Consider the following 24,785-nt stretch of genomic DNA (forward strand, 5'->3'; position numbering starts at 1 on the left):
GATAAAAAATCTTAAAATTGACTGTGGTGATGATCACACAACTATGGATATATTAAAAACCACTGAATTATATACTTTAAGCCAGTGAATTGTATGGCATGTGGATTATATCTCAATAAAGTTTTTCCAAAAAAAGAGTTAAACTATGCTCTCATCCTCCACACCTCTCTCTCCTGTCCGCAGGCAGGAAAGTCTCTTCCTTTATTTTGGAGGTCATCTGTGGTACCATCTGTAGTAAGACATTAAGGGACAGTCCAAGGCCACTGAATATTCTACGAGGCTATGGGAAAATGTTTGAGGGCCGCCAAATAAATAAATGGGCTCCAACATACAAAATCTAAACACTGATGTTTAAAAATATAGACTTAAATGTCAACATAACTTTAGGTCAACCGGTCAACTGCAACTAAGTAAATTCATAGTTACATAGAAATTATACAGGAGGTAGGCTGGGCGCGGTGGCTCACACCTGTAATACCAGCACTTTAGGAGGCTGAGGCAGGCAGATCATGAGGTCAGGAGATTGAGACCATCCTGGCTAACACGGTGAAACCCCGTCTCTACTAAAAATACAAAAAATTAGCTGGGCATGGTGGTGGGTGCCTGTAGTCCCAGCTAGTCATGAGGCTGAGGCAGGAGAATGGTGTGAACCTGGGAGGCGGAGCTTGCAGTGAGCAGAGATTGCGCCACTGTACTCCAGCCTGGGTGACAGAGCGAGACTCTGTCAAAAAAAAAAAAAATTATACAGAAGGTAGAATTTGGGTGAATTATATAGCTGCTATGAGGCAAGGTCTAGAGATTCCTGAGTTTGTGAAAAATGAACTAATTCCAGCGTTTAAAGGGATTCATTCTAGAGGTTATCTGAACCAAGGTTTTTTGTTTGTTTGTTTGTTTTTTGAGACAGAGTCTCACTCTCTCACCCAGGCTGGAGTGCAGTGGTGCGACCTTGGCTCACTGCAACCTCTGCCTCCCGGGTTCAAGGGATTCTCCTGCCTCAGCCTCCTGAGTAGCTTGTATTACAGGTACCCACCATCATGCCCGACTAATTTTTGTATTTTTAATAGAGACGGGGTTTCTCAGTGTTGGCCAGGCTGGTCTCGAGCTCCTGGCCTCAAGAGGTCTGCCCAAAGTGCTGGGATTATAAGCGTGAGCCATCATGCCCAGCCTGAACAAAGGTTTTTGTTTTTGTTTTTTTTCTGAGACAGAATCTCACTCTGTCACCCAGGCTGGAGTGCAATGGCATGAGCATAGCTCACTGCAGCCTCTGGCACTCAAGTGATCCTCCCATCTCAGCCTCCCGGGTAGCTGGGACTACAGTCACATGCCACCACGCCCAGCTAATTTTTTTTTTTTTTTTTTTTTTGAGACGGAGTTTCACTCAATTATTTTTACTTTTAGTACAGATGAGCTCTTGCTATGTTGCCCAGGCTGGTATTAAACTCCTGAGCTCAAACAATCTTGCTGGAATTACAGGCATGAGCCACTGCACCTGGCCTGAACTTGTGGTTCTTAATGTCAGCCTGTGGGCAGGTGCTAGGCTGGCTTCATTCATTCATTCATTCATTCAACAGATACTTAGTCTAATGCTAGACCCAGAATAAGCCTTGATAGGCCACCCTTGTCCCCATGCTGCTACTCCTGATGATGAAGATGATAGCTTCAGGCCAGGCCCAACCAACAGAAGAGCAGGAAGTGCAGAGGGTTCAACTTGGGTTCAAGTAAAAATGAGCCAAGAAGGAGAAAGGCATCCCAGGTAAGAGTTCTGGCTCTGGCATGAACTTGCTGGGCGGTCATTTCCTCTTCTGAATGTCGGTTTCCTGGTCTGTACAATTCTGATTGTACAATACTTATAAGTGTTTGTATGTGTGGTTTTTTCCCACGTCCTCATGCTTTTGTGGGAAGTGACTTTTGTTTTACCTCTTTTGTAAGCTCCCCAAGAGCTGTTTGCATGCAGTAGGAACCCCGTAAGTAGGTGGAAGGAGCCCCAGGCATTTAGGGCTAGTGGTGAGCTCGACCTGTGATGCTGTGAGGATAGGGGTAACTAAGAGTGGGACAGACTGGTTTTCTTTTTTTTTTTTTTTTTTGAGAAAGACTCTTGCTCTGTCGCCCAGGCTGGAGTGCAGTGGCACGATCTCTGCTCACTGCAACCTCCACCTCCTGGGTTCAAGCAATTCTCCCGCCTCAGCCTCCCGAGATGGTCTTGATCTCCTATATAATTCACCCAAATTCTACCTTCTGTATAATTTTTTTTTTTTTGACAGAGTCTCGCTCTGTCACCCAGGCTGGAGTACAGTGGCGCAATCTCTGCTCACTGCAAGCTCCGCCTCCCAGGTTCACACCATTCTCCTGCCTCAGCCTCATGACTAGACATTCAGAAGAGGAAATGACCGCCCAGCGAGTTCATGCCAGAGCCAGAACTCTTACCTGGGATGCCTTTCTCCTTCTTGGCTCATTTTTTTTTTTTTTTTTTTTTTTTTTTTTTTTTGAGACGGAGTCTTGCTCTTTCGCCCAGGCTGGAGTGCAGTGGGGCAATCTCGGCTCACTGCAAGCTCCGTGTCCCAGGTTCACGCCATTCTCCTGCCTCAGCCTCTACTACAGGCGCCCGCCACCACACCCGGCTAATTTTTTGTATTTTTTAGTAGAGACGGGGTTTCACCGTGGTCTTGATCTCCTGACCTTGTGATCCGCCCGCCTCGGCCTCCCAAAGTGCTGGGATTACAAGCGTGAGCCACCGCGCCCGGCCGGCTCATTTTTACTTGAACCCAAGTTGAACCCTCTGCACTTCCTGCTCTTCTGTTGGTTGGGCCTGGCCTGAAGCTATCATCTTCATCATCAGGAGTAGCAGCATGGGGACAAGGGTGGCCTATCAAGTCCCACCTGTAGCTGGGACTACAGGTGCCTGCCACCATGCCCAGCTAATTTTTTGTATTTTTAGTAGAGAAGGAGTTTCACAGTGTTAGCCAGGATGGTCTTGATCTCCTGACCTCGTGATCCACCTGCCTCGGCCTCCCAAAGTGCTGGGATTACAGGTGTGAGCCACTGTGCCCAGCTGGCTTTCATTTTTATATTCAATTTATGGAGAATCTTGTGCAGTGGCTCTCAGTCTTGGTGGTACTTTGGAATCACTAAGAGGTTTTAAATTTGTCTGATGGCTGGGTTCTACCGCAGACCCTTTGAATCAGAATTTCTGGAGGTTTATTTTTAAACATAACTTACAGATCAAAAGAACTCCTGAGGCATGTTGAAAATACAACTTCACTTAACTTAGCCAGAATTAAGAATCACCACCTAAGTCAGTGTTTCACAAGTTTTGGTGACCACAAATGGGAGAGGGGGTTTAGTCCATTTTCTGTGGCTATAAGAGAGTACCTGAGACTGGGTAATTTATACAGAAAAGAGGTTTATTTAGCTCACGGTTCTGCAGGCTGAGAAGTTCAAGGGCATGGCCCAGGCTTCTGGCAAGGGTTTTCCTCTATCACAACATGGTAGAGAAGGGAGAAGGTCAAAAGGGAAGCAGACATGTGCAAAAAGGGGAAACCTGAGGACTGTGCTGGCTTTATAACAACCCACTCTTGTGAGAAATAATCCATTCCTGCAACAACCAATCCAGTCTCTCCAGAGCCAGAACTCACTCACTACTGGGAGAATAGCACCAAGTTATTCCTGAGAGATTGGCCTCTATTACTCAAACACTCCCCACTAGGTGCCACCTCCCCAAACCTTCATTCTGAGGGTCAAATTTTAACATGAATTTTGGTGGCAACAAACAAACCATATCCATGATGGCAGGATGGTGGGGGAGAGATAGTATTAAAATCCTCCTTCCTGGGCCTGTCCTTTGCACCCCTTTCTCATTCTTTGGCGTAGGGGCCTCAGGATATGCATTTAACAGATTCTAATGAACAATATGCCTTAGCTAATGCCTTCAGCTGCCTTGGTAGCAATGCCTCATTCTCCTGTATTCCTTATGTTGACTTAAACGGGGTTTCCAAAATTCCAGGCAAAGAAAAGTCACCTGAGGCACTTATTAAAAATGCAGATTCCAGCCAGGCATGGTGGCTCACACCTGTAATCCCAGCACTTTGGGAGGTCGAGATGGGTGGATCACCTTAGGTCAGGAGTTTGAGACCAGCCTGGCCAACATGACAAAACTCCATCTCTACTAAAAATACAAAAAGTAGCCAGGCATAGTGACACATGCCTGTAATCCCAGCTACTTGGGAGGCTGAGGCAGGAGAATTGCTTGAACCTGGGAGGTGGATGTTACAGTGAGCTGAGATCGCACCATTGCACTCCAGCCTGGGCAACAGAGCGAGATTCTATCTCAAAATAAATAAATAAATAAAGAAAGAAAGAAAGAAGAAAGAAAGAAAGAAAGAAAGAAAGAAAGAAAGAAAGAAAGAAAGAAAGAAACAAAGAAAGAAAGAAAGAAAGAAGGAAAGAAAGAAAGAAAGAAAGATGCAGATTCCTTTTTGCAATCACCAATATAATAATTGAGGGAACAATAGCCATGAACAGCTGTTATAGCCATTGAGAAAAAAGGTATTGGGTAACAGAATAGTCACACTCTTCAAAACATCATGCCACAGATCATTTACTAGTTATAAGGGGAAAATGTACTTTTACAACAGACAGCTCCAGTGGTCTCTGCCTTAAATTCGAAATCACACAGCATCACCATAGTGGGACAACCTGACATTGTTCGCCCCCACTGTGATGCAATAAGATGTACTCAACATCTTCTATGTCATATTCTCGCCAAAAATACTTAACCTGATTTTAATCATGAGGAAAATTAAGACAAATCTAGAATGTGGGGCATTCTAAAAGCCTAGACTCTCTTTTTAAAAGTTAATATCATTTTTTATAGTGGCAGGGACTTATTCCAGATTGAAAGAGATTAAAGGGACACAATAAAAAGTGCATAATGTGTGCACCTTGATTGGCTTTTGGACTGACCAAGTAAATAGCTATGAAAGAAATGTTGTAAACCACAGGGAATTTAAATATTATCTGTACATTAGATGACATTACTGGATTGACATTACTCTTCTTAAATATGACAACGGTGTTGTGGTTGTGGTTATGGATGAAAAGGTCCTTTTTTCTTGTTTGTTTTTTGAGACAGAGTCTCACTCTGTCACCCAGACTGGAGGGCAGTGGTGCTATCACAACTGCCTGCAGCCTCAACCTCCCGGACTCAAGCAATCCTCCCACCTCAGCTTCCTGAGTACCTGGGAGCCAATTTTTTTTTTTTTTTTTGAGACAGAGTCTTGCCTTGTTGCCCAGGCTGGAGGGCAGTGGGGCAATCTCGGCTCACTGCAACCTCCGCCTCCCAGGTTCAAGCGATTCTCCTGCCTCAGCCTCTGAAGTAGCTGGGACTACAGGCACGTGCCACCATGCCCGGCTCATTTTTTGTATTTTTAGTAGAGACAAGGTTTCATCGTGATAGCCAGAATGGTCTTCATCTCCTGACCTTGTGATCCGTCCGCCTCGGTCTCCCAAAGTGCTGGGATTACAAGCATGAGCCACTATGCTTGGCCCACAACTGGCTAATTAAAAAAAAATTTTATACAGACAGGGTCTCCCTATGTTGCCCAGGCTAGTCTTGAACTCCTGGGCTCAAGCGATCCTCCTGCATCGGCCTCCCAAAGTGTTCGGATGATAGGTGTAAGCCACCACACCTGGCCTAGGTCCCTATTTTTAGGAGATGCTTGGTGAGAAGAGGGTGAGGGAGGGAGAGAGAGAAAGTAAAAATGAGCCAAAATGTTAACAACTGGTGAGCCTAGGTGAAGGGGGTTCAAGTGTTCCTTGTACTTTTCTTTCCATTTCTCTGAATTTGATATTTTTCAAAATAAGAAAAATTGGGAGGGAATGCAGATTCTTGGGCCCTTCCCCTTGGAGATTCTGATTCAGCAGACCTGGATGAGGCCTGGGATCTGTATTGTTTAGAGTGCTCAGGTGATTTTTACCTGGGGCAAGTTGCCACCATCTCTAACATTGTGCCCAGAAGACCCCCCAGCAACCTGTGCCGCTTACTGCCTTTGGTCTTCATGTGCCTACTGGGGTATTGCCAGCCCTGCAGCACATCTTATCCCTCCACCTGGCCTGCTGTTCCCTCCCTCTGCTTAGCCCCCAACATCTTTCAGGTCTCAGCTCAACCATGACTTTCTCAGGGAAGGTTTCCTAGAGTCCACTCAGCCAAACCCCCTGGTAGTAGCTCTCATAACCCCAGGGACCACAGTTGTCATTTTGTACATCATTGTGGCATTGAATATTAATCCTGCTTCTCCCATTAGACAGTGTTACGGGCTGAACTGAGTCCCACCACTCCCAAATTCCTGTGTTGAAGTCCTAACCACCAGTATTTCTGCATGAGACTGCATACAGAGATAGGGTCTTTCAAAAGATGACTAAGGAGCTGGGTGTGGTGGCTCACACCTGTATTCCCAGCACTTTGGGAGGCTGAGGCAGGCGGATCACTTGAGGTCAGGAGTTCAAGACCAACTTGGCCAACATGGCAAAACCCCATCTCTACTAAAAAATGCAAAAATTAGCCGGGCATGGTGGCAGGTTCCGGTAATCCCAGCTATTCGGGTATCTGAGGCAGAAGAATCAATTGAACCTGGGAGGTGGAGATTGCAGTGGGCCAAGATCGTGCCACTGCACTTCAGCCTGGGCGACAGAGAGAGATTCCGTCTCAGAAAAAAAAAGAAAAATAAAAGAAGGTGACTAAGGTCAAATGAGTTCATATGGGTAGACCCTAATCCAGTAGGACCAATGTCTTTATTAGAGGAGATTTGGAGGCAGATAAAAGACACTGTGAAGACACAGGAGGAAGACAGCACCTACAAGCCCAGGAGAGAGAAAAAGAAGGCAGTACTGCTGACACCTTGATCTCAGACTCCTAACCCCCAGAATTGTGAGGAGATTGTTTGAGCCGCCAAGTCTGCTGTATCTTGTTACGGGAGCCCCAGGACATTGATCCACTGAGTGCCACCCTGCGCTCTGATAAGACGCCAGGCCTTTTTGCTTAACACGGATTCCCAGTGCCTAACATAGCCTGGCATATAGGAAGAGCAAGGACATTTTTATTTATTTTATTTTACTTTTTAGAGATAGGGTCTCACTCTGTTATCTGGGCTGGAGTGCAGTGGTGCCACGATAGCATCATAGTTCACTGCAGCCTTGAACTCCTGGGCTCCAGTGACCTTCCTGCCTCAGCCTCCCAAGTAGCTGGGACTACAGGTGCCATCACCACATCTGGCAATTTTTTTTTTTAAGGCAGAGTCTTGCTCTGTTGCCCAGGCTGGCATGCAATGGCATGATCTCAGCTCACTGCAATCTCCACCTCCCAGGTTCAAGCAATTCTCACGCTTCAGCCTCCCAAGTAGCTGGGACTATAGGTGTGCACCACCATGCCCAGCCAATTTTTGTATTTTTAGTAGAGACGGGGTTTTGTCATGTTGGCCAAGGTGGTCTTGAACTCCTGGGCTCAAGTGATCTTCCAGCCTCAGCCTCCCAAAGTTCTGTGATTACAGGCATGAGCCAGCACCCCCAGCCACCTGGCTAATTAAAACAAATTTTTTTTATAGAGATGGGATCTCACTATGTTGCCCAGGCTGACTTCTAACTCAGCCCCAAGCCTTCCTGCTTGGGCCTCCCAAAGTGCTGGGATTACAGGTGTGTGCCGCTGTGCCTGGCAGCAAGAATTTGTTGTAGGGATGAAATGACCCTGCTTTAGGAGGCTGGTGGAAGTGTTTGGAGGGTAGAGAAATATACTCCTGGCATATATCAGGGCTTTAATAAACAGCTTGAAAATGCAGCAAGATAAAATTTTGGAAATTACAAATGGGGGTTAGGTTTCCTTCCCTTCCGTGTTTGTTTTGCTGCACTGTACTGTGGTTGCCCTCAGCTCTCACCCATCTAGCAATTGTCACTCTTTGCCTCTGGGGAAGGACAGATGCCAGCGACAGCAAACAAAATTGTTCCTCAGGCCTGAGTGGCAAAACTGAGCCTGTAACACCCGTGGCCCAGGGGGCAGCCTGAAAGCCGAAGCGCTTTTCATGTGTTACTGCCTGGAATAAGAGAGGGAAGGTCTTTTGAAATTCTAGAAATCTAGGCTTTGGAATTCTGGAAATCTAGGCTTGGAAGGTACATCATCCCTCGGTATCTACAGAGGACTCTGGTTCCCAAAATCAGTGCGTAAAATTTTGGGAGTCCTGCAGGATTCCAGCAAATACGGTATCTTCCATCCACATTGGGTTGCAAATGCAGAACCCATCATGTGGGCAGCCTACTGTATTTACTGAAAAAACAAAACAAAACTGTGTTTAAGTGAACCTGCGCAGTTCAAACCCGTGTTGCCTAAGGGTCAACTGTATATAGGCAAAGCCTGAAGTGGAAAGGCAAAATGGTTATCCCCACACAACAGATGGGTTGAAGAGGTGCTCTATTTCTGAATTATCAGCGAAATGTAAATAAAACAGCTAGGAGATAAAGGTCACATCCATCAGAAAGGCAAAATAAATATAAATAAAATAGTCTCTCAATACTGCGGTGGGCTAAGACTGTGCAAGTGGAACCCCATGGGATGGGAAGAACCAAACCCTGGTGCAATCGTTTTGGAGGGAAATTTGGGCATTATTTGGGAAAGTTGGGTACTCACGTCCAGTAATACAGCAGCTCCACATTTAGGAATATCCAGCTAGGAGAAAACCTCCCACCTGTGTAGAAGACATGTCCAGAGGTATTCATTAGGCCTTTATCTGCAAAAGGCTAGCAACATCCTAAATGCCTACCAATGGGGGAATGGATAAATGGATTCAGGAGAGCTTTAATATCGCAGAATTCTAAACAACAGAGAAAATGAACAGAAATAAAGCTGCCTATATCAACATAGATAAATCTGAAAAACAAAATGAGTTGGGAAAAAATGCAAGCTGCAAATGAACACTTACAGTGTGGTATTTATTTATTTACTTTTGAGATGGAGTTTCACTCTTGTTGCCCAGGCTGGAGTGCAAGGGCACAATATCGGCTCACTGCAACCTTCGCCTCCCGGGTTCAAACGATTCTCTTGCTTCAGCCTCCTGAGTAGCTGCGATTACAGGCACCCACCACCATGCCCAGCTAATTTTTTTTTGTATTTTTAGTAAAGACGGGGTTTCACCATGTTGGCCAGGCTGGTCTCGAACTCCCGACCTCAGGTGATCCACCCGTCTCAGCCTCCCAAAGTGCTGGGATTACAGACATGAGTCACTGGGCCCGGCTGATACTTTTATATTTTAAAACCACAATAGCATCCATTTGTGATACCCAGATATGCACTAGAGGCACAATAAATGATAGGCTGGCTATCTTCACCAGCCCTACAGCCCTAAGACTGTGTAAGTGGAACCCATTGGGCTGGGAGGAACCAAACACTGGTGCAGCCGTTTTGGAGGGAAATTTGGAGGCCTGAGTAGCATCCTTCATCTTGCTCTGCACTGCTGTGGATGACACCATAGGAATTCCCTTGTCTTCTGGCTTCTTGTAGGAGATAAGAGGGCAGAAGTGAGGCCATGTGAGTTGGCTGTGTCCCTCTACTGAAGGCCACAGCTTCTACCGCTGACCCTCTTCAGGCTTTGGTAGGTGCTCACACCACTTGCCTCAGTTTCCCCATTCATAAAATGGGTATGATAGAAGTAACTATCTCCTAGGTGCATTATGTGGACTAGATAAGTGTAGGCACTTGGTGCAGTGTCTGGTGGGTTATAAATAACTCAACAAAAGTTAGCTTTTATTGTTATTAATCACACCCTTTCTCCATTCCTACAAGGAACTCCTTCCCCACTGCCCCCCTCTTTTTTTTTGAGACAGAGTTTTGCTCTTGTTGCCCAGGCTGGAGTGCAATGGCACAATCTCGGCTCACTGCAATCTCCCCCTCCTGGGTTCAAGCGATTCTCCTGCCTCAGCCTCCTGAGTAGCTGGGATTACAGGCATGCACCACCATGGCTGGCTAATTTTGTATTTTTAGTAGAGATGTGGTTGCTCCATGCTGGTCAGGCTGGTCTTGACCTCAGGTGATCCACCCGCCTTGGCCTCCCAAAGTGCTGGGAATACAGGCGTGAGCCCCTGCGCCTGGCCCCGTCCCCCCTTTTTAGACATGAAAATCTCATGGCTTCCCTTAATATTACTTGACATTCCAAAATACAGGTCTGAAAGCAATCCTTTTTCATAAAGCATGGGACTACATGTGCTTAGGAATTTCAGAATTTTTTGAATTTTATAAATGCAATGTGGTGGGTGCATAGAGTCTATATCAGTGATTCTCATATGTGAGAGTGAGTCAGAATCTCCAAGAGGGCTTGTTAAAGCACAGAGGGCTGGGCCACACTCATTCTGTAGGTCTGAAGTGGGGCCTGAGAATTTCCATTTCCATTTCCCAGTTGATGCCGATGCAACTGGTCTCAGAACCACACTTTAAGAACTACTGCTATTTTACGATATCCTCAGAGGGGTCTAGAGCAGCACCCCCAAATCAAATATTATTATTTCTACTGTGGGCTGGGCATGGTGGCTCACACCTGTAATCCCAGCACTTTGGGAGGCCGAGGTGGGCATGTCACCTGAGGTCAGGAGTTTGAGACCAGCCTGGCCAACATGGTGAAACCCAGTCTTTACTAAAAATACAAAAATTAGCTGGGTGTGGTGGCAGTTGCCTGTAATCCCAGCTACTGGGGAGGCTGAGGCAGGAGAATCACTTGAACCCGGGAGGTGGAGGTTGCAGTGAGCCGAAATCATGCTGTTGCACTCCGGCCTGAGCAACAGAGTGAGACTCTGTCAAAAAAAATAAAAATAAAAATAAATAAATAAATAAATAAAAATCCTACTGTGAAATGTTAATGAAAGACTATAAATAGCCTTAAGCCAGTTCAGATTAGATTTAGCTACTGAGTAAGCTTTTATAAACTGATGCAAACCCTTTCAGTTTGCAGAGAATTTTGGATTTTGGAAGAGTGTAAGGGATTGTAGACTTGTAAATGAAATTTCATGACGAAAGATGAAAGCATATAAAAAAGTAATGTTAGAATATGCTTTTTAAAACTACACTTGATCCACCACCATCAGGGATTGTGAATGTGGAATGAATGAATGAATGTGAATAAACTCTTAAGGAAGAAGAAAGGGAGAGAACAGCGGGTCTTGCATAGTTTCTAGTGGCCACCAGGTGGCAGTATCAGCTATCGCTCTCAAAGTTGGGGAGCGCTCGGGAGAGGGGCGATCTATGCTATTATGTCAAAGACAGAACCAGGCTGTGGGTAGCTGCTCTATCTAGAAGAGCCCTTGGGAGTTGCTATTGCTTTGTATCCAACTACTCCAAAACTTAGACGGGTAAAACAACCATTTCATTACGCTCATGAATTCTGTGGGTCTGAAATTTGGAAAAGGTGATCACGCAGGGATAGCTTGTCTGTTCCACATGTCCCGGGCCTCAGGTGGAAATACTTGTTGGCTGGGGGCGACTCACCAGCTGGGGGTGGGGGCGTGGGGCGTTGACTCAATAGCTGGGAGCTAGAATCATCCGGAGGTGTCTTCATTCACCTGTCTGGGTATTGATGATGACTGTCAGCTGCAACCCCTACCAAGGGTCTCGCTGTGTGGTCTCTCTGTGTAGGCTAGCTCAGCCTTCCTCACAGCATGGGCTAGCCTGGGCTTCCTCACAGCATGGCGGCTGGGCCAGCTTCGGCTTCCTAGTATGGTTGCTAGGCTAGCTCAAGAGAAACATGGCAGCTGGGCTAGCTCAGGCAGAGCATGGCTGCTGGGCTAGCTCCGGCTTCCTCATAGCATGGTGGCTGGGCTCAAGTGTGAGTTTCAACGAGAGGAGAAATAGCATACACTTTGATGGGAGGGATGTCAAAGTCAATGTATTCGTTTGCTAAGGCTGCCATAGCAAAGGACCACAGTCAGGGTGACTTAAGCAACAGAAATTTATTCCTCAGAGTTGTAGAGGCAAGAAATCCAAGATCGGGTGTGAGCAGAGTTGGGTTTCTCCTAAGGACCCCCTCCTGGGCTTGCAGATGGCTGTCTTCTCACTGTGTCCTCACATGGTTCTTCCTCTGCGTGGCACATCCCTGGTGTCTCCTTTTCTTCTTATAAGAACACAGTCATATTGGATTACAGCCCCACCCTAATGCCTTCATTTTAACTTAATCACCTCTCTTTTTTTTTTTTTCTTTTTTTTGTAGAGACGGAGTCTTGCTCTGTTGTCCAGGCTAGAGTGCAGTGGCATGATCTCAGCTCACTGCAACCTCTGCCTCCTGGGTTCAAGCGATTCTCCTGCCTCAGCCTCCTGAGTAGCTGAGACTACAGGCACACGCCACCACGCCTGGCTAATTTCTTTTGTATTTTAGTGGAGACGGGGTTTCACTGTGTTGCCCAGGCTGGTGTCGAACTCCTGAGCTCAGGCAATCTGCCTTCCTCAGCCTCCCAAAGTGCTGGGATTACAGGTGTGAGCCACCGCACCCAGCCAATCACCTCTTTTAAGGCCCTATCTCCAAATGCAGTCACATTCTGAGGTACTGGACTTCAATGTATGTATTTGTGGGAACATGATTCTGCTCCTAACAGCCACATTGTCAGATGATCATGTGATATAGGCGATATCTGTCTTGGGAAAATGCAGTCTGCCATGGCACCCATCTTGAGGCACATCGCACACACTGATGGTGTCGCAGTTGGTCATGCACATCATTCTCAGTCCTACCTCCATGCCTTTGGATGCACCGCTCTCTCTGCCTGCGATGCCCTTCCCTGCCCTCCTCTAACAGGCCACTCCTAGTCACCTATCCAGAGCTCTCTGCTCATCCAGAACATCCATGACCCTACCTCCTGTCACCAATCTCAGGGACCATGATGTTTACCACCACTCTTGTCACATTGATCACTAGCACCACCATTTATAGACTACTGCTTTGTGTCAGGCTAAGCTCTTCTGAGCTCCTTTAATTCTCACAGCAACCCTGTAAGGTCCATTTCACAGATGAAGAAACTGACAGTCAGAGTAGGGGAGTTACTAGCCCAGGACGACAGAACAAGGAAATGGCAGAGTGAAGACTTGAACCCAGGTCTGCCTGGCTTGAGAGTCTGTATTTGTCACCTCTAGCCCCCAGGCCTCTGAAAGCCCTGGCATTCGTTAGGCCCCCTCCTCTGTGCTATGCTAGCCCCCGGCTTAATCCTATCAAAGCACCAATCCCCTCATTAATGCAGATTGCACCAGCTCTAGTCTCACGTCTCAGCTGCCAGGCTCACTTGCTTATGCTTTGGCTGTCCCAGGGAAGGTCTCACCCGAGCTTAGAAATAGGCTGAGGGCCAAGCATGCATTGTATATTACATGGCAACGTCATGACATTAATAGAGTCCAATGGACCACATTTCCTGACATCCACGCCTATGCATAGCCCCCTAGACACTGACTTGGGTCTTGTCCATGTGACTTGCGCTGGCCAGTGGGCCATCAACAAACATGAGGCAGGCAGGAGCTTGGGACACATGTATACACAGGGCCTGGTTCTCTAGGAACACTGCCACCTTGTGAATAAAGTCGGAGTAGACTCCTTAAGGATGAGAGGCTACACGCACAGAATGATCCAGCCACTCGACCTGTTCCAGGAATCCCAACTGATGCCCCAGACATGTGAGTGAGGCCACCTTAGACCACCTGCCCCAGTTAAGTTCCGTATGACTATAGACATGTGAGTGACTCTGGCATGACCAGCAGAAGAACTGCCCAGCTGAGCCCAGAACGAATTGCTGAGCCACAGAATCCTGAGCAAATTCAACAGTTGTTGCTTTAAGCAGCTAAGTTTTGGGGTGGGTGTTATGCAGCAATAGATAACCAATCCCCTGCTGTGTGTCCCCTTCTGCTCCAGTGCCCTTCTTAGGCTTCTACAGGGGCCTCGCTGCTGCTGCCGGTGTCCACCGCTCAAGCACTCCTGCTGTTCCCGAAGCAGTCAATATGTGAGGCACCAAGCCCCTCTCCCCAGTTCTGGTGCCTCCTTGGGCCTGTTACAGCCATGCTCACTCGTAGCTTGTGCCTTAGAGAACTCTGCTCTGAAACATCCTCAGGTGAGGCTGGATCCAGGGTCTCACATGATGTCCTTGGGGCTCTGTGTTACTCAGCTCTTGACTCTGCTAAATTCTGCTGGGATTCACTGTGCAGACAGGGTTTCCCCACATAGTTGCTGTGGTCCACCTCCCACGTGTTAACTCAGTGAGCAGCTGGAGCCCTCAGGCAGCTTCCATTCCCTTGCCTGGCTATGGGCCTGTAATGGAGGCTTGCCAGGTATCTACCTCAGTGAAAAACAGCCCTGAAGCAGAACCTCAACAGAGTTAATGGTGGCAGCTTTGCCATTTCTGACCTCCAGCCTGGGAACAGGCAGGAAATGATTTTGCAGTCAAGACCAGTGTAATAGTAATAGTACTATAATAATCATTTTACTTTCCTGCTATGATCCTCTACTTAGTACAAGGATATTACATATTTTACCTTCATTTTGGTATATTTTGTTTATCCTCATTTTTATTTTTTGCATGATAGCACACACACACACTATATATATATACATATATATTTTATATATACATATATGTATATATATTTTATATAATTTTATATACATATATATATATATTTTTTTTTTTTAGACAGTCTTGCTCTGTCGCCCAGGCTGGAGTGCAGTGACGCAATCTTACCTCACTGCAATCTCCACATCTCGGGTTCAAGCGATTCTCGTGCCTCAGCCTCCCGAGTAGCTGGGATTACAGGCGTGTGCCACCATGCCTGGCTAACTTTTTGTGTTTTTAGTACAGATAGGGTTTCACCATGTTGGCCAGGCTGGTCTCAAACTCCTGGCCTCAAGCGATCCACCCGCCTCAGCCTCCCAAAGTGCTGGGATTACAGGTGTGAGCCACCACACTCGACCAATAGCACACTGTTCTTTACTTTCTTGTTTATTTTTATACTAGCATGACCTTTATTATCTTGTTATTTTATATTTTTTAAAATCCTTTGGTCCATCAACTTCATTTATAGTAACATCATTTCCAAATACATATTTTTGCAGGGATACTCTTTGCAGTGCTATTTGTAACAGAATAAATTTGGAAACAGATTTATTCAAATGTCATTCAAAGATAGAATGATTAAATAAACCATGGATGAAACATAATAGAATACTATTCAAATGTTTAAATGAATGAGTTACTTCACAAGGAATGTACAGGAACTATATGACTAAAACTTTCAAAGGCTATTAATGTGCCATGGGACTTGAATAAAGGAAAAAGTCATACCCATTTTTGGCTAGAGGAGTCAATTAAAGAAAAGATACCATCTTTCTATCTTTTCATCTATAATTTTAATGGGATGCAAACAAACATACCAACAGGATTATTTTGGATCTTGACAAGCCGATTCCAAAGATCATGCAGGGAAATCAAGAAAAGTTCTGAAAAAAAAAGAGAAACGTGGGAGACAAACTCTGCCAGATCTTAAAGTGTATTATAAAGTGACAATAATCAACTGTTCATTGCAAATTCAGAAATAGAAAGATGAATGGAGCAGAAGAGCAAGTCTGGAAGTAGACCACAACATTTAAGGTCATTTAATAAATAATAAAAGTGGCATTTACATTAGTGGAGAAAAGACGGATTACTCACTAAATATTGTTGGTGCAACTGGCTAGTCGTCTGAAAAGAAATTCAGCTGGAGACTTACTGCAAACCTATGCCAGGATAAATTCCAACTGGATAAATAAATTATGGTACATTGATACAATAAAATACTACAAAGCAGTGAAAATGAACCACAGCTACACACAATATGAATGGATCTTGAAAACAATGTTGGCCGGGTGCAGTGGCTCACACCTCTAATCCCAGCACTTTGGGAGGCCGAGGTGGGTGGATCATCTGAGGTCAGGAGTTCTAGACCAGCCTTGCCAACATGGTGAAACCCTATCTGCACACACACACAAAAAAACCCACAAAAATTAGCCGCGCATGGTGGCATGCCCATGTAGTCCCAGCTACTCGGGAGACTGAGACAGGAGAATCACTTGAATCCGAGAGGCAGAGGTTGCAGAGATCGCATCACTGCACTCCAGTCTGAGCAACAGAGTGAGACTCTGTCTCAAAAACAAACAAACAAACAAAAAACAATGTTTAGGGGCTAGGTTCAGTGGCTCATGCCTATAATCCCAGAGCTTTGGGAGGCCAAGACAGGAGGGTTGCTTGAGCCCAAGAGTTCGAGACCAACCTAGGTAACAAAAGGAGGCCCCTGTCTCTACAAAAAATAAAATAATTAGCTGGGCATGATGGCACATGCCTGCAGCCCTGGCCACTCAGGAGCCCTGGCCACTCAGGAGGCTAAGGTAGGAGGATCACTTGAGTCCAGGAGTTTGAGGCTGCAGTGAGCCTCAAACTCATGATTATGCCACTGCACTCCAGCCTGGGTGACAGAGTAAGACTCTGTCTCAAAACAACAACAACAGAATAATGTTTAGGGATGCATAATGAGGTAGCAACATGATAAGGAACATGAAATATGAAATAGAATACCATTGACATTAGTACAATGGTCTCTTCTAAGGAGGGAGGAATGGATTTTGATGAGGGAAGATGGATCACACTGGAGGCTTCTAGAGTGGCAGCAGTATTCTATTTCTTGACCACAGCGGGTGGTGGTCATGCAGGTGTTCCTTTAGCCACAGTTGTTTGGGTGTACATTTATGTTTTATATCATTATATGTGTGTATGTATTACCAAAAAGGATTTTTTTTTTTTTGAGACGGAATCTTGCTCTGTCGCCCAGGCTGGAGTGCAGCGGCACGATCTTGGCTCACTGCAACCTCCACCTCCTGGGTTCAAGCGATTCTTCTGCCTCAGCCTCTCAAATAGCTGGGACTACAGGCCTGAGCCAGCACACCTGGCTAATTTTTGTATTTTTAATAGAGACGAGGTTTCACCACATTGACCAGGCTGGTCTCAAACTCCTCACCTCAAGGGATCTGTCTGCCTCGGCCTCCCAAAGTGCTGGGATTACAGGCATGAGCCACTGTGCCCAGCCCAAAAAAGATTTTTTAAAAACCACATATATGAAAAGAAAACGTAGGATTTTTTTCATTGTCTCAAAGTGAGTGAGGACTTTTAAAGTATGACATAAAACCCAAAAGCAATTTTAAAAGATTTGAAAGATTCATTTAAGTCCACGAAAAGAATCTGAGTGGAAAAACACCCCAACAAAGTTAAAAGACAAATACCATCCTGGGAAAATGTTTGCAATTCTATCAATTTCTTAAAAGAGCCAAGGAGTCCGGGCGCAGTGGTTCACGTCTGAAAACCCAGCCCTTTGGGAGGCTGAGGCAGGTGGATCACTTGAGGTCAAGAGATCGAGACCAGCCTGGCCAACATGGTGAAACCCCATCTCTACTAAAAAAAAATACAAAAATTAGCTGGGCATGGTAGTGGGCACCTGTAATCCCAGCTACTCAGGAGGCTGAGACAGGAGAATCGCTTGAACCTGGGAAGTGAAGGTTGCAGTGAGCCAAGATTGTGCCACTGCACTCCAGCCTAGGTGACAGAGCAAGACTCCGTCTCCAAAAAAAAAAAAAAAAAAAAGCCAAGGTTGGAGAGTAGATTTTCAGAATCTCATGAATGCATTATCCATGAAAAATAATATTAAGATAAAGGAAAAAAGCAGAAGCTTGGTTTGTATTGACATGGAGTGATCTTCAAGACATATTGTTAAGCCGTAGTATGCTACCATTTGAGTAAAATTTATATGTATATGTCATGGATATGCTGATTGCATGTCCATGGCGTTATCATGTTTGTGACACATATAATTTATACAGACATACATTATAAAGAGACAAGGAAGAAGCTTCCCCACTTGTAATCCCAGCTACTCTGGAGGCCGAGGTGAGAGGATCGCTTGAGCCCGGGAGTTTGAGACAATCCTGTGAAACAATAGTGAGTGAGACCCCTGTTTCTTTTTTTTGTTTTGTTTTTTGTTTCGTTTTTTTTTTTTAAGCAGCAGCTCACTATGCACTGCTACTGAGTGACATCCAAGAAATATTGCTATATGATAAACAAAACAAGACTAGACAAGAGTGTCATTACTTTTTATCTTCTTTTTTGAGGCAGTCTCACTGTAGCCCTGGCCAAAGGGCAGTGGCACAATCACTGCACACTGCAGCCTGGATCTCCTAGGCTCAAGTGATCTTCCCACCCCAGCTTCCGGAGTAGCTGGGGTCACCATGCCTCACTAATTTTTTTTGCTTTTGTAGAGACAGGGGTCTTGCTACATTGCCCAGGCTAGTCTCAAACTCCTGGGCTCAAGGGATCCCCCCACCTCAGCCTCCCAAAGTGCTGGGATTATAGGCGTGAATCACTGTGCCTGGCTCAACTTTTTAATTTTTTTAATGGAAAATTTTAAACACACACAAAAACAGAGAAGTATAACCAGCCCCTGTGTACCTATTCCCCCATATCCAGTGACAATCAACACATGGTCACTCACTCTTGTTTTATCTATAGGCCTTTGCCTATTTTGGAGCAAATCCCAAATATGACTTCAGCTGCCAACATTTCAGTATGCATCTCTATAAGACAAGCTCACTCACTCTCTCTCTCCCTCCATAAAACTATAAAAATCACAACCACATCTTTAAAAACTATCAATAATTCTTTCATATTATTAAATATCCACATTTCCCAGATTTTCTCAGAAGTTTCTTTTATCAAACATGGCTTATTAGAATTAGGAACCAAACAAGGTCCACACTTTATATTTGTGTTATGCTTTTAAATTTTTTTCCTTTCCTTCCTTCCTTTTTCTTTCTTTCTTTCTTCATTCCTTTCTTTCTTTCTTTTCTCTTTCTCTCTCTCTCCTTCCTTCCTTTCTTTTCTTTCTCTCTCTCTCTCTCTTTCTTTCTTTCTTTCGGCCAAGTCTTGCTGTGTCACCCAGGCTGGAGTGCAGTGGTGTGATCTTGCCTCATTGCAACCTCTGCCTTCCGGGTTCAAGCGATCCTCCCATCTGAGCCTCCTGAGTAGCTGGGACTACAGGTGTGCATCATCACGCTTGGCTAATTTTTTTTTTTTTTTTTTTTGTATGTTTTGGTAGAGACAGGGTTTCACCATGTTGGCCAGGTTGGTCTCAAACTTCTGACCTCAAGCGATCCACCCACTTTGGCCTCCCAAAGTGTTGGGATTACAGGCGTGAGCCACTGCACCGGCCTAAATTTTCTTTTAATTTATATGTTCTCCCTCTCTTTTTCCCCCTTTGCAATTTGTTTGGTGGGGGGAAAATGCTATTTGTCCTGGAGAGTTTTCTGCATTCTGGATTTTGCTGTTTGCAGCCCTGTGGTGTTATCATGTTTGTGACAGACTGTACTCGTTTGTCCCATTTAGCAACTACCCTTCTCCACTCTGACCTTCAAATTTGCCCTTGGAAGTTGCCATGTGTGAATTACATCAGCTGTGCTCTCTTGCCCTCTGGCTTCAGATGGGTTTGGCCAATAGGGAGCCCTGGCAGGTGTGGGAAGGAGGGAGGAGAATGCAGTTGGGGCGTGTATTTCCCTGTCTCCCTCCTGGCAAGGCTACCTTGGTTTGGCTGTGCTTCTTAACTGAAGCTGTGTCCCTCTCAACACAACTGTTCTATACAACTCTTTCTCCTTCCAAATTTGGGTAGCCTCTCCTTTCTTATTGTAAAGGCTTCTCTGCGGACCTTCCCAGGATGCTGCACCATCTTTACACCCTGCCTTCACGTCTCATTCTCCTAACCTGAGTATCCCATCTGCTTCCTGTTGGGATGCTAATTCATAATATGTTTCTCTGTCCCCAGAATTTCTAGTAAAATGGCAGTTAAATTTAGTGGCTTGACCACATTCAGGTTCAAATTTTTTCCTAAGAATTCTTCATGGATGATGTTCAGTATGTCGTATTGTATCACACCAGGAGGCATATAATATCCATCCATTATAAAGATGTCCATCAACTCTTTTTTTTCCTTCTTTTTTTTTGTTGTTGTTTGAGACCAACTCTCTCCGTCACCCAGGCTGGAGTGCAGTGGTACGATCTCAGCTCACTGCAACCTCCAAGTGATTCTCCTGCCTCGGCCTCCCAAGTAGCTGGGACTACTGGGGTGTGCCACCACGCCTAGCTAATTTTTGTATTTTCATAGATGGAGTTTCACCATGTTGGCAGGCTGTTCACGAACTCCTGACCTCAGGTGATCCACCTGCCTCGGCCTCCTAAAGTGCTGGGATTATAGGCATGAGACACTGTGCCCAGCCTTCCATCAACTTTTCACCAAGTGGTTTTTAGCTGTCATTGATGAAGATTTGTTTCTTGCCTTTATTTCATTAGGAGCTAGAAAATGGTGGTATTTGGGAGGCAGAGGTTGCAGTGAGCCAAGATCACGCCACTGCATTCCAGCCTGGATGACAGTGCCAGACTGCTTCTCAAAAAAAGAAGAAAGAAAAGGAAGGAAGGAAGGAAGGAAGGAAGGAAGGAAGGAAGGAAGGAAGGAAGGAAAATGGTGGTAGGTATTTCATCATTCTGTTTTCATTTATTTAGCTGGAAATCCTCTACAAAGAAAAACATTCCCTTATTATCTGTTCGGTTGCCATAAGGTACAGTTTCTACAAGAAAGGTGAGATCAATGCCTGCTTTTGCCCTTTATTTCCTAGTTTCAGAATTATGAACTGGTTCCCTAGCATTCTCCAAAGGTGACCATGATGAATTCATAGATTTTAATGTTTTAACCTTTCATTGTTATTTTTTCACATGCTCAAATTGTCCCATTCCTGGGCCAGCGGGAGCCCCTTCAAGTAGACTCCTGAATTTTGAGGGTTTTATTGTTGTTGTCGTTGTTTAGTTGTTTTTTTTTGAGATGGAGTCTCACTCTGTCACCTAGACTAGAGTGTAGTGGTGTAATCTCGGCTCACCGCAACCTCTGCCTCCCAGGTTCAAGCGATTCTCCTGCCTCAGTCTCCCTAGTAGTTGGGATTACAGGCACCTGCCACCACGCCTGGCTAATTTTTTTGTATTTTTAGTAGAGACAGGGTTTCACTGTGTTGGTCAGACTGGTTTTGAACTCCTGACCTCAGGTGATTTGCCCGCCTTGGCCTCCCAAAGTGCTGGGATTACAGGTGTGAGCCACTGTGCCCAGCCATTTGTTTGTTTTTTTAAGAGACAAGGCTCAGTCTGTTGCCCAGGCTTGAGTGCAGTGGTGCAATCATGGCTCACTGCATCCTCGACCTCCCAGGCTCAAGCAATCCTCCCACCTCAGCCTCTTAAGTAGCCAGAACCACAGGTGCCAGCCATCACACCTGGCTAATTAAAAAAAAAAAAATTTTTTTTGTAGAGATGGGGCCACCTTGTTACGTTGCCCAGGCTGGTCTCTAACTCCTCTCCTCAGGAGATCTTCCTGCCTCAGCCTCCCATTGTTCTGGGGTTACAGGCATGAGCCACCGCACCTTGACCTTGAGTTCTTTTGATATGATCCCCAAAGTCTTAAGGAATCTTGGATAGTTTCCTTGCTTTCTGGTGCAACAAGATATTCCAGGCTCAGCTGGGACTGGTGGTGCGCACCTGTAGTTCCAACTACTTAGGATGCTGAGGCAGGGGGATCACGTGAACCCAGAAAGTCGAGACTGCAGTGAGACATGATTGTGCCACTGCACTCCAGCACTCCAGCCTGGGCAACAGAGGGTGACCCTGTCTCAAAAAAAAAAAAAAAAAAAAAGATATTCCAGGCCTATTTTATATATTTCCTGCCCCAGAACTGGAAACAGCCATTTCTCCAAGGAGCACTCGTTCCTTTGAATGGGAAATGGTACTGAGAAGCCACAAGGTGGTCACTAGGGGTATGTTCCTTGTTATGGCTGTTTGTTGTTCTAGGCTAATTAATTAATATTTGTAAAGAGAAAATACATCATGTGTTCATACGGATACATGCAATTCAAATTTAGGATTATATGATTTTTCAGTTTTTAACTTATATTTGTATATCTTGTTATACTGAAAATCTTGGTTGCTAACAATGTTAACAGTATTTGAATATATACACACATATTTATATCTTCAGAATAATCATACCAATGCCATTACTAACAACATAATTACTGAAAAAAGTAAGATTTCTTACTGTGCAGTTATTTTTTGTTCTTAGAATATATCCCATTAAAGATATACATTCAACTACTGTGGTTTCTTTTTTTCCAACTACCATGGAAAGTCACTTAAAATAAAGTCACCTAATTAAAGTCACTTAAAATAAGTCCTCTCCATGTGAGTAAACCACCAACTTGATATATAATGAGGTTCATTTGTTTCACTTTGCTTTGATTTTAAGGATTGTGCTTTTATTTTTATTGAAATTGGTTTGTTTTATAATAGTGTATAACATACACTCAAGTCAAATATGCAAAGTATGTATTGTTAATTTAAAATGAAGCAAGGCCTCTCAAACTCTTTGTTCGAAGAAAATCATAGTCATAGGAGAAAGATGAACAAAGAAACTTGCAAAGCTCTTCTGGCCAATACAGACAATGTAGACCTTCATTTTTAAAAAAGAGATGTCAATTGCAAGGTTATTACCAGGGCAACATATAATTAAGCAAGGTTACCAATTTAAAAGCAGATTTAAAAAAAAAACAAACAAACAGTATGCAGTTACATTTCTTTGAAAGCCAGGTGGCTTAAAAGATTCCTTTGTTTCATATCCCATTTGCAGCAGGTATCAGAACTGGATGAGTCCCACATTCTCACCTAAGTGCCTGTCCTGGGAGCAGGGGGCAGGAGGAATGATCTCCTGGGTGCTTTATCAGAACAGGCTTTCCCCAGCTTTATGAGGCTCTCAGGAGAGTGTCTGCTTTCCCACTCTTGCAGGGGAAGAAGGAACGTCTCCTTTGTCTCTTTCTGAGATTCCCTTCTCTAGAAACTGTCAATCGGGAGAATCTGCATTCTCAAGGTCAAGCTCTGGAATTCCATTAGACAGCAGGGAGCCAGAAGAGCAGGCTGAGAACTCAAATCGAGAAATGGAAAGAAACGAGCCAAAGTCTTACAATTCTGCTTCTACAGCCTGCAAAGAGCCAAAGCCGAGGTGCTGCACAGCCCTGAGCTACACCTCTGCTCTCACCTTCATCACCCTACCAGGCTCCTCGGGTGACTTCTTCCCACCCCCACCACCACCCGCCAAGACGGAGTTTCACTCTTATACCTAAGCTGGAGTGAAGTAACGTGATCTCAGCTTGCTGCAACCTCCGCCCCCGTGGGTTCAAGTGATTCTCCTGCCTCAGCCTCCAAAGTAGCTGGAATTACAGGCACCTGCCACCACGCCTGGCTAATTTTTGTATTTTTTAGTAGAGATGGGGTTTCACCATGTTGGCCAGGCTGGTCTCGAACTCCTGACCTCAGGCGATCCACCCACCTCAGCCTCCCAAAGTGCTAGGATTACAGGTGTGAGCCACCGCGCTCGGCCCGGGCCGCTTAAGTTTAGCTCTTCTGCAGAGTCAGCTCGGAATTCAGAAAAGAGCCTTCAGAGATTTTGCATTCCTGTCATTTTGGTGCTCCCCCAGAAAGCTGTGGAGTGGCATCAAAGGATCTACCCACTCACCCCATTCCCATAGCCCCTAGCTTGGCACACACCAAGGAGTGCCAGAACTGGCTGGATGTGATCGGTATACCCTGGATTTCCCAGTGTGTCTCAGCAGTTTTGTAAGAGCTTTCTTATTGCACAGGCCCAGATGTAAGAAAAGTTGTCAAGAAAATGAGGGCAAGTCATCCTCTCCTTTGGGGCCTTTTGAAAATATCCTGGTCCATTTTATTCATATCTTAGAGTATACTGTAGCATTTCAGTGTATCTTCTCTGAATGGCTAAAGGAATGCCTGTAGCAAAGCTGGCAGAATTACCATCAATACAAGGACCTAGTTCACACTCTTGGAATGCCCTTTTCTATTGATGACCAGGGCATGGTTATTAATGGTCCAGATGTAAAGCCTTGGAGACTTAACACCACCTGTGATGAAACCCAGTCCAGATTATTGCTGAAGCATTGCAAGCTGGGGAGTATCAGTGGGTAAAGCCCTGCCCCCATGACTAAAGCAAAAGGGTTTCCGGAAATTTGTCCAGGTTGGGGCATACGATCAACCTCAATCCCAGGCAATCCACAGGAGGTTGCCCGGGCAGGGGATTGGCTGGACAGCAGTACCCTACTCCCGGCCACGTGCTCATCAAAACCTGATGCAGGCCGGGCGCGGTGGCTCACACCTGTAATCCCAGCACTTTGGGAGGCTAAGGCAGGTGGATCACGAGGTCAGGAGATCAAGACCATCCTGGCTAACATGGTGAAACCCCGTCTCTACTAAAAATACAAAAAATTAGCCAGGCATGGTGGCACATGCCTGTAGTCCAAGCTACTCGGGAGGCTGAGGCAGGAGAATCGCTTGAACCCAGGAGGTAGAGGTTGCAGTGTGCCAAGATCGCACCACTGCACTCCAGCCTGGGTGACAGAGTGAGACTCCATCTCAAAAAAATAAATAAAAATAAAAAAACCTGATGCAGGCTGGGAAGTGCAGGCAGCCAAATTCATCTCCCAATTCTTGTGGAACCAGAGGGTTGTGTAGGCTGAGGAATGGCTGCTTGCAGAACCCCACCCCACTCCATGTCCTCTGGAACTTTTCCAAAACGCTACTTAAGCTGGGCACTGGCCAGAGGCGAAGCCCTCTCCCTCATC

Source organism: Symphalangus syndactylus, chromosome 24 (assembly GCF_028878055.3).
Source record: "Symphalangus syndactylus isolate Jambi chromosome 24, NHGRI_mSymSyn1-v2.1_pri, whole genome shotgun sequence".
NCBI lineage: Eukaryota > Metazoa > Chordata > Mammalia > Primates > Hylobatidae > Symphalangus > Symphalangus syndactylus.